Source organism: Pelodiscus sinensis, chromosome 4, assembly GCF_049634645.1.
Source record: "Pelodiscus sinensis isolate JC-2024 chromosome 4, ASM4963464v1, whole genome shotgun sequence".
Lineage (NCBI taxonomy): Eukaryota > Metazoa > Chordata > Testudines > Trionychidae > Pelodiscus > Pelodiscus sinensis.
In genome coordinates, this window is record NC_134714.1 from 121098942 (window position 1) to 121109936 (window position 10995).

Consider the following 10995-nt stretch of genomic DNA (forward strand, 5'->3'; position numbering starts at 1 on the left):
TTGGAATTTAGCTCCCTTTGTTAAGCATCCAAAAGGAATCTTAGGTCAACCAGTTACCATGGAATCATGTGATGTAACTGCTAAAATCATGCCAAAAGCAAATGGCTGGAAAGAGACAAGTTTGTGTCCTGCTGCAACATAATTGCGTAGAGCCACAATATTCTTACTTGTTCTGTGGGTCTGCTATGGTTGCCAGATCAGAACCGACATGCCAAAGGAACACCAGTGAGCATACACCCTCCAGCAGCCTCTGGTCCTTTAATGTGCTGTTAATCCTGCAGATCCCGTTTTACTGTGGCGCACTCTGTGGCATCCATCTTCTTGGTCAGGTGCAGGCCAGGTCAGTGGTATCAGCCATATTTCTGGCATGCTGCTGCAGAGAGCAGAACAGCTGGACAGATGCCAGTCTCTATGGGATGCTACTAAAGGTATCTGATGAGGGAAACTGAGTTCCCCAATGAGCCCCACATAGTCTTGTTTTAACTGACAAACCCTCCTGATCCTCCCAATGTCGAGTGTCTTCTTGGACCCTAGGATTCCATATTCCGTTCTGATTAAATTTATTTGTAAGAGGGGGCAGAGCCATAGGCAGATTCCTCAGATCCATTCATCTGACTGTTCCTAAGACCCTGAATAACCTCAAGTTGAGCCTCAGAAAATACCAGAGATTGCCACTACCTGCCTTGTCATACAAAAGTACACATACCTCATCCAACTCCTCAAACTGGACATACACTGGAGAGTCACGAAACAAAGAACAGGACCATGTAGAACTTTAAAGACTAACAAGATGGTTTATTAGGTAATGAGCTTTCGTGGGCCAGACCCACTTCCTCAGATCAAACAGTGGAAAAAAATTGTCACAACCATATATACCAAAAGATACAATTAAAAAAAAAAAGGTGAACACATGAAAAGGACAAATCAAATTTCAGAACAGAAGGGGGATGGGGAGGAAGGTAAATGTCTGTGAGCTAATGATATTAGAGGTGATAATTGGGGAAGCTATCTTTGTAATGGGTAAGATAATTAATATCTTTGTTTAAACTTAGGCGTAAAGTGTCAAATTTAAGCATGAATGTCAGTTCAGAGGATTCTCTTTCAAGTGTGGTCTTAAAAGGTCTTTGAAGCAGGATGCAGGTAATCAAGTTGTTGAGACAATGTCCTTTCTGGTTGAAATGGCAAGAAACTGTTTTTTCTTTGTGATCCTGTCTAATATCTGTTTTGTGGGCATTGATTCTTTGGCGAAGTGTCTGAGACGTTTGTCCAATATACATAGCAGACGGACACTTTCGGCACATGATAGCATAAATTATATTTCTGGATGAGCAGGAATATGTGTTCTTGATCTTATAACTCACTTGGTTAGGTCCAATAATGGTATCAGCAGAGTGAATATGTGGACAAAGCTGGCAACGGGGTTTGTTGCAAGGGAAGGTACAAGGGTTGGTATTAGTGTGGTATGTCCTGTGGTTGTTGTTGGTAAGAATCATCAATGTCATTGCTGTTAATCACTAGAAACCACAGATAGTACAATGACGCTTACCCTGTAATTTAGTAACACCCTGTCAAATAAAAAGATCTATGTTTCTGTATAATGTCTCTGTAAGCCAAAGCTAACTATTGTCCTGATTGTTTCATTTCTCATATTTACATGACAATGATTTGTAAACTTGTTAAAATTTCCTAAATAAATACATCATTCAAAAGTAAATTATTTGCTGTTTTGAGCAGTGGATGTGTACCACCTCTTTCAAAGATGCATGTGTTGGCTAGCACTGGCTCTCTGTATTACAGCATGTGGTATCTTTAGTGTTGCACAGTGAGGAAGTGTACTTTGGCTTCTGACTAAAAACCACCTATTGTCTTCACACTGTGGATTTGAACCAACTCCAAGCTTTGCTCTCCACTGTGTGTCACGCACAGCTAGGCACTGTGATAATTAGAACTGCAACCACATTCCCATCAGAAACCCCATTCTGGAGAGTTCACATCAGGGCTGTAACATTTATCTCTGGGGCAAACATTAGCAAAGACATCCAGTAAGGAAAGATGGTGTAATGAGCTACATTTTAGAGTTTTTGAAAACCTGAAAGCCCTGGGTTCAACTTTCAGCCAGGCTGTGTCAGCCCTTTGTCTTTCCAGTGAAAATAAACTTAGCTCTGTGCACATTACTGTGTAAAAGCCTTTATCCTGCATTCTAAAAGATGCCTGCCTATAAAAGTACATGGCTTCCTTTGAAAGGAAAAGGACATGATCAAGTGCCCCTCCACCCCGTACTGTTGGATTGTGTGTAGTGTGCTTATTAGTGGACGGTTTTACCATAAAGCTGTCTGCATTTTTGGTGGTGGTGTGTATTGTGTGAATGTTCTTAACACACCCTGATATCCACTCTAGTGATTGATTTACTGAAAATGAAAGCAGCTTGCTACCAGCTAATGGAGTTCCTCAAGAGATGGAATATGCTCAAGCTTTTGACCTCTGCAGGGCAATCTTTACATTTTCTGAAAAATTCTCAGGGAAGTCAATGGGCCTGATTCTGGTCTCACAATGCTTTTACACCCATATAACTCAATTTGATTACATGGTATTAGTCATTTATACACCAGTATAAATGAGAGCTGAATCAAGGTAAAAGGGAGTTTTGCTTGAGTAAGGAATGCTGTATAGGACACTACATATGAAATATAACATGGAATTTTTTAAAAAAATTAAAATGCTATCACTGATTCTAAGCCAGATAATAATAATAATATAAAGAGAAAAACTTAAAAAACAACAAATTGTCTGGTAGCAATTCAAAGACTAACAAAATATGTAGCTGGTATCATGAGCTTTCACAGGTACAACCCACTTCTTCAGGTGACCAGAGAGTTGGAAGTCCAGATCCAATGATAAATAAGGGAAGGAGGGAGGCGGGAGGGAGAGGGGAAAAAAATGAAGGGGAGGAAGAAAAAAAGACAGTGAGTAGATAAGCTTCAGAGGGGTAGAGTGAGTCTGTAACAGGAAAAACTTAAAAAACAGTCTAGTAGCATCTTAAAGACTGAGTAGTTATAAGAGGCTGATAAGAACCATTAGTTAGCACTGGGAAAGGAAGATGACCAACACCAGATTCTAAACAGATGCCAAGAACCATTAGCACCTTCATTGTTTGGTTGGCTGATAATTTGGGACCCATTGGATATCCTAATTCAAACGGTAGGCATGAAAATTCAACTTGTGAATGAAGTTAAGTTCCAATTCTTCTCTACAATCATTCTACAAGCTAAATACACAGGAATGGCAGGGACCTAGAGCAAGCAGGGAGCCTGCCTTAGCCCTGCTATGCCACCAGACTTTTAGCAGCCTAAAATGTCCCAATTTGGCTTTGTTAGCTTTTCAGGACACTCCTGGACATGGGAGGCAGGTGCCATAGGTAGGGGAAGGCAATCCTTTGCAAACAGTTTCATCTGGCCCCGCCCATGCTCTACCAGAGTCCCTCAGGCTTCCTCTCCCTGCCTGCTGTTGAGGTGCCTGGAGTTGTAGCAGGCAGGCCGCTGCAGCGCCATGTGGCACCCACTGGCTCTTCAGAGCTCCAGGGCCAAGGGAGGCTGGAGATGCACTATCCCAGGCTGAGCGCGCTATGCTGGGCTACTGGCCATAGTGGGGGAGGAGGCTGGACACTGGTGGGCATGGAAATAGCAGGGTCACCCAACCGCCCACACTCCCAGAGTCTCAAAACCCTGTCAATTAAGGTATCTGACCCTTTAAAGGGATGGTCCCTAATCTAGCTTAGTATCGCATGACCAGGGACTTGAACTCCCTCTCCCCAAGGGGTGATGTTTTAGGGTCACTTTGGAAGGTTATGGTACGGCACACGATCAGCGCATACATCCGCGGCACCGCTTCCCCCCAGCTGCCTACGTGCACTGGGCACGGCGTGCCAGTCTGGAGCACTACTCCTAGTCCAGTGCCTCTAAGGGGCTCTGCGCGGTGCCCGTCACCCACAGGTCGGGTCTCCCTGCAGATTAACTACTAGGCATTGCCCCCCCCCCCCGCAACTTTTACTGGAGAGCACGCGACGCGGGCTGGGGGAGCAGGCACCGCGCGGGGCAGAGGCGCTGTCTGCCCTCCGCAGCCCAGGCGGCGGGCGCTGATGTCCCCAGCCACAGGCGGGCGCGCGCCCTGCCCAGGCAGGAGCAGGAGGCTCGCGCTGCAAAGGGGTGCGCAGCCCCCGGGACGCCGCTGCACAAGGGACCCCTAGCGGCGCGCGACGGGGCAGCTCCCGCCGTCCCCGCGCGCCACCGCGGGCTTGTCCCGCTGCCGCTGCGCTTGCTACGTGCACATTGACACTGTCCTCATGGCAAAGCCCAAGCGGACCGTACCACTGCGCAACCCCGGCAAGGGGGGGAGGGGGAAGTTTCCTGATGGGAGCAACCACCCAATCATGGGTGCCGTCCTTCTCCCGGACTGGGCGCTTTCCTGGGGACCAACCCCTGGATGGGACCGTCCACTGCGAGGAGCTGGGAGTCGGCTGCCGGGGGACACGACGTGAGGGACGGTTCGACAGGTACAAATGGTTCCGCCCTAAACTAAGGACGTGCAGAACCGAACGCGCTCGCACCCCGCACTGTAACTGGCAGGGGAGGGCAAGGGAGGGCCGTCCTAGCCCGCTGTGCGGAGGGGTCGCCCGCTGATTGGAAAGCGCGACGGGGGGCGGGGCCCCCGGGCTACCGGGCGCACTCCCCATTGGCGGGCGGGGGGCAGCGCGTCACAATGGGTGATTTGCATGAAGCGGGAGCTGGCCGAGAGCGGGGGGGGAAGGCAGGTTGCACGGCATGGGCAGGGCCGGGCCAGCGAGGGAGAGAAGTTGCAGGCGGCTGCCGCTGGCGGTGCAGCGACGGGAGCCGCCGGCGCCTCCGAAGTTGAGGTGAGCGAGGGGGCCAGGCTGGGGTGCGCCCCTCACCAAATGGGGTAACTTCTGGCTCCCCCCCCCCGCCGCGGGGGGACGTGCACTGCCGGGGAAGGGGGCGAAGCGCTACACTGCACCTGGCCAGCCCAGCGCTCTCCTCCTGCCCTTCCCCTGGGCAGGGGCTGGTCCCCAGGGCCAGCTCTCTCCTGCCTGCTTCCAGCCCTGCACCCTCGCCCCCTAAAACACGGGCAGCGCCTTCTGCGCCCCCCGCCCCCGAATGTGGGTTCCCCGGGCAGAGGCAGCGCAGGCGGCGCCGTGCGAACCCGGGGGATGCGCGCTCCGTTTTTCAGTGGGAATGTTCCTGGCGAAAGCTGCTGTCAAGCGCAGAAGCGCCCGTGCCGCTGCCGCTGAAATAAGCGGCACCCTGCACCCCTTTCTACCCCCCCCCCTCCCCAAATCAATTACAATGCCACTCGCAAAGAAAAGTGCAGAATCTAGTGAAGCCTGACAGTGAGCAAACGCTCCTCTCGGTGGCTTTTTTTTTAAAGGTTAAACTAAGGCTGGCAGAGGAAAGTTTTCAATTCAGACAAGGGAGGGTGCTTAAGCTGGATTTTGCTGTGACAGCAGGGCTTCTTGTGTCTTCCTCAGAAGACTTGTAGTGGCCTCTCTTAACCCAATACGGGTCTGGATAGACTATGGACTTGATGGGCCATGACTTTACATAGTAGGCTGTTTTACATTTTAAAAATTGTCTTGGATTGTAAAGTCTCTGGGGGCAGGGACCTTGGCTTGATACCCAGTTGGAACATATAGAATGATTGGCGGTGAAGCTTTGAGCAGAAGTTGTGTGTTAAATAACTAGGGGGAAAGGAACCAGTTCAGAGTTAATGGGACAGGGAACTGTGAGCTGTTACTGACACACTCTACAGGAAATTAATCAAACAAGCCACTAGCCTTATTGTAAGTTGTGAGCTACCCAACCACCGCAAGCAAGCTTTCTAAGGACTAGGATGGGGAAGGTCATACATAGAGTACCCAGGTCTCAATGCATAATGGTAGCTTGTTTCTTCCTGACTGTTGATCTTATTTCTTTGTGTATTTCAGGTCGGTGTGGTGGGAGGGGTTGTTGCTGACTTCCTGAAAGCATGCATCTGTCTGCATTGGGTTAATCCTCCAGAAGCAGGTGAGCCACTGACTAACGCACATTGTGCTGTTAAAGACTCCACTGTGCGTGTGACAGCGGCTAACCTGCTTTTCGGACATCACTATATGTACTCCATCCTGCCCCATGAAGAGGCAATGCTGGATACTGGGGACTGCACCTAGCTTCCATCAACATGGTAGGAGAGAGATGTTTGCATCCCAGGAGCAGCACCTGACAAATTCATGGACTTGAGTTAGTTAAATCATTAGAGTTTGCTTACAACTTGTTTCTTTCCCTGAAAACTCAAGCTGAGAGAGAGCATAGTATCTTTTCTAAAATAAGTCAATTGTATTAAGTTTAATGAGTTTCCATTGATTCATGTGCATTCTAGATGCTCTGTGTCTATACTTCTTTTTAAAAAAAAATTAGCAGCCTCTCAGTGGCAAAACACTGAAAGACTTTGTTTCTAGGCCATTAAGCAATAAGGACCCAGTGAACTGTATATATCATGACCTGAGCTAGGGCTGCTGTGATAGGAAACGCCCATAAAATCTTCCTGAGAACTGAAAATGCAATAGCATGTCTCTGAAAGAGACCTGCCTTCCCTTCTCTTCACCCATCCCTTCCAAAAAGCAACTAATTTGGAGTTTTGTTTAAATCACACTAGCTGGAGAAACTTTTCAGCCAGTCAGTAACATCTTGGTACCTAGTCAATGACTAATTGAGCTTCTGCTGCCAAGGGTGTGCTGACAGAATAAACTATACCTAGTATTGCCCAAGTGAGTCACTTTAAAGACTCTTTAATCTGTTTAAAAGTAAAGCATAAACCAGTTTTACCTTCCAGGATTTATTTTTTTTCCTTCTGCCTTTGCAGCTTCTTGCAGCTCACTGGCTTAAATGAGGGCTCTGCTCCTTTCCAAGCCAGTTTTCTCTCCTGACTTGATCCTGCAGTGAAGTCTCACTGATATACACAAGCGATTCTATTCACTTCTCTAGCAACAGAATGTGATGTCACAAATGTAGAATCAGAACTTCATTGCTTGCACCAAGTGGAAAGGGAAGCTGGGATGAAAGGGAAGCTTCAGATATTTGTGGTTGCATTAAACAGCAGCAGTGAAGAGGATAGCGGAAGTGACCAAGCAAATTACTTTTTGTATAAAGTTCTTTCAGTTTTGCTCCATTATGGAAACTCACTATCTGCAGAGTTTGCTCGTAGGGTGTGGTGGGGCTGTTTTACCTCTAGATGATTTCATGAATGCAAGCCAGGATGGTAGTGACAAGATACTGTTTTCTAATAGCTATTTATTCGTCTCTGGGAAATGATTTGATGTTCTCAATCTCATTCTAACCAGACCCCATAGGAAATTCATCCCAGAGAGGCTCAGCTTTGTGTATAGTTAATACCACAGTCAGGTCTTCCTCATACTGCTACAAATTAGGTAAAGCAAGAAACTGCTTTAAAAGAGAAACTAAGTCTGTACCTTCCTGAGCAGCATACTCTTGCTAAGCATTTTCCCTCCACATCCTGAAATGGGTATTTTTGCTCTCCTGAGAGGAAGTCAGTCTCCGCTGTCCTATGATCAGGATAACTAAGTCCAGCTGGCTGGTCAGAAACACAGCTGTGTCCTCTTAGCCCAAATAACCTGGAAGAGAAGAGAGCAGTCTTGGCAGCTGCTAGTTACTGCATCTGTGCAATAGCTGCCTGGGTGTCTTGTAATGTTAAAATGGGGTCAGGGTGTGTGTGGTTCCTCCGCCCCCACATACACCTTCAAGCATCTGCAAAGGCTCATAGCCCTCATCCACAAAGTTGGCTTGCTCAGTAGAGAGGCTGAGAATTCTCTATAGCCTAGCCTAGTCAGTTAACTATCTTCTCCAAGTGACCAGCCTCTTAGCTGCCCTGGAAGGATGGAGCAGTGGACTCTTGTATTGTAGACATGCGATGTAACAAGTCTGTGGCCAAACAGAGGATGTCAGTTTCTGAGGATCAGTTTCTGAGGCCATTGACTCTTGATTACTATTTATATTTCCCACCACCAGTCAGTGACTTGGCTACACAACTGTTTCTGTTCACAAAGCTGTGCTGGAGGAGCACACTGACCAGCAGTTGGAAATGATGAGTGTAAAGCCTTATGCTTTTGTACCTTTCATTGTGACTGTCACTTCAAACGATCACAAAACTTGGCTGTGGTACACAAGCCTCCACTTAATTAGTCTGCTTTTGGAACTTACAGCTATACAGTGGGATGCTACCTTATTTCATGTGTGTATTTAGTCTATAATATGCATTGTGCTGAAAATGAGACCCCTGGACTGGTCATGAGAAGTCTTTATAGTGTCAAAATGTGGACTCACAGGGCTGCTACTTGCTGGTTGCGAGGCCATGTTTGCAGACATGTTCATTTCAAATTCCACGTAGTTGGTAGTTGGATTTCTTCCTGTGATGCGAAGTGTGAAAATACCATAATTGAGAATTCCTAGTTTCCCCCAAATTTACAGTATTTTGAAACCCCCTTCCTACCTGTATAACATACTGTGCAGCTCCATTAAGAGGTGAGAGAGAGAATTGTGCTTCTGTGGCAGATGTGCTCAGACTAGCCCATTAGTGTCACCTAAAGTTTCTCAATAAATACTACACAATTGTTGTATGCATTCATTATTACATTCATGGCTGTGGGATGATGAAAGCTTAAGCAGATCCAGCTTTGAGGCATGATAGGCAGGCCCAAACAATTGAAAATGTAAATCACTTCCTTTCTGCCACATATTAAAGCCTCTGAGGTTTTTGTCTCTCACTGCCTCAGCAGCAGTGGACTGTCCATTGGCTTGAATAGGAAAGTGGAGCATACTAGCTGTGCTGAAAAAGTGCGGTGTCTAGAGAGGAGTTTCTCAGCACTAGAACTAGCTCAAATGTTCACCTTACTGTCCTTTTTCCACTAGCTGTGAGAAGCACCTCTCTGCTTTGAAGCATAAGAACCCTTTGGATGTCGATGGGTTGTCACTCAGACACATTTACCTCTGCTGAGCAAAATACATCCCCAGTTAAATGGTGTGTGTTTGCATGGAGAGTGGGGGGTTAGATATTATATTAAAAAATTAGCAATTAAGTAACAGATACTGTAATCTGGACTTCACATTTACAGCAAGAATGTTCAGGGCTAAATTAAAGCAAGGGCTTAAAAGCTGTTCATGAAAACTGGTGCAATGAGTTGTGCAGTCAAAGGAAGTGAGTGTCTTTTAGTAGTGGAGGATGTTGAAATGGAGCCTGTTAAAAATTGTGAAGAAAATTTCTGTTTAAATATACTTATTTTGCTTTTACTTTCAAAGCTTTGCAAAGGAAGTAATTGATAGTTCACCTATCTGTGCTAGGAAATGCAAGCACCTTGTTTGTAATACACAGGCTACTTGCAAATTACATGGGTGTATGTATTAGGTGCATGTAGATCTGAATCTCTATGAAAAGAGAAGCTAGTATGGTCAGAATAAAAGAATATCATAAATTGTTAAAAGGGAGTCGGTGTTACTTTTACATAAGTGCAAGTATGAGCTTATATAATACTTTTAAAAAAATCATCTGGTAGAAGATTCCATTGGGAGAGAAAGTTGCTCATCCATAAACCACTAAGAAAATCTCCCAGACACTTCCAGTGTAGAACAAGAACCACTGTAAAAATCTTAAATCAAGACAATCTATTTTTTTTGTTGACTGCAATAGGGGATTATCTACTTCCCTCATAAGAAAGAAAATTATGACTATGTACTTTCTCCCTTCACTCTGGTTTTTATTAATCAAGTGATCTTCAATCTGTGGCTAAAACAAATAACCCATTCTCTGGTTTGTACACCCAGGAGCAATAAACGGAGCATTTGTAAATCACTCGAAGATGCTGTAGGGCCAGCAGGTGCATTTTCGTTTAGGCTTTAACATTTTGCATTATATAACGTGCTGACTCCTGAGGAAATGCACTTCTCTAGAAGCTACTTAATTCTTTCAAGAACATATGGATGACCATAGTGGGCCAAACCAGGGCTGGAAATTAAATCGCAGCTTCATAACCGCAGTTTGCATGAAACAGTCATAGAAAGTATGTGTGTTTTTGCTGTTTTTCATCTAAGAATAACCAGAAAGCCTTGTTTATAAGAGCTCATTAATCTCAGTTTAAAAACTTAAATAGTCTAGTAGCACTTAAAATGCTACTAGACTATGGCTACGTCTAGACTGGCCCATTCTCCGGAAGAGACATTCAAAGCAGGCAAGTCAGAATAGGGAAATCCGCGGGGGATTTAAATATCCCCCGCGGGATTTAAATAAACATGGCCGCCGCTTTTTTCCGGATTGGGGAAAAGCCGGAAAAGAGCGTCTAGACTGGCGCGATCCTCCAGAATAAAGCCCTTTTCCGGAGGATTCTTATTCCTACTTGCAAATAGGAATAAGAGCTCCTCCGGAAAAGGGCTTTATTCCGGAGGATCGCGTCAGTCTAGACGCTCTTTTCCGGCTTTTCCCCAAGCTGGAAAAAAAGCGGTGGCCATGTTTATTTAAATCCCACGGGGGATATTTAAATCCCCTGCGGATTTCCCTATTCTGACTTGCCTGCTTCGCATGCATCTTCTGGAGAAGGGGCCAGTCTAGACGTAGCCTATTTATTTGTTTTTTTAGTTTTTCCTGTTAGACTAACTTGTCTATCCCCTCTGAATCTCAGTTAAGTGCTTTAGCCTAACAAGCAGGCTGCTTGACATAAGAGCCGAGGAAAAAGGTAGCCAGCTGATTTTTAGAAGTGCTTGGACGTGTATGTATGGTTTTGGTAACTTGTGCTACATTAGTGGACATGTAAGACAAGGAACTGCACATTTCCGATCTTAATTTCGTTGGGGGAAGTGGACAGAGTAACATGACTGGCTATTACACTAAAAAGACAACCCCATCACACATTCGCATAATGTAGGAAGGGGAAAGGAGTAAAGG

General features: G+C 45.9%; 1 protein-coding gene and 1 long non-coding RNA gene across 3 annotated transcripts in view; one reads left to right on the forward strand and one right to left on the reverse strand.

Moving 5' to 3' along the window:
• Positions 1-9074, reverse strand: part of PHRF1 (PHD and ring finger domains 1) — a 71743-nt gene extending 62669 nt beyond the window's left edge. For both annotated transcript variants that reach the window (XM_075928263.1, XM_075928261.1), the window contains exon 1: positions 6873-9074. The gene's annotated coding sequence lies outside the window, so the exon portion shown is untranslated. The remainder of the gene's footprint in view (positions 1-6872) is intronic.
• On the forward strand, positions 4793-6445 carry LOC142829255 (uncharacterized). The gene is made up of 2 exons (XR_012903688.1): positions 4793-4909; positions 5996-6445. It is a non-coding gene; the product is annotated as an uncharacterized LOC142829255 (long non-coding RNA).
• Positions 9075-10995: the final 1921 nt, after the last annotated feature.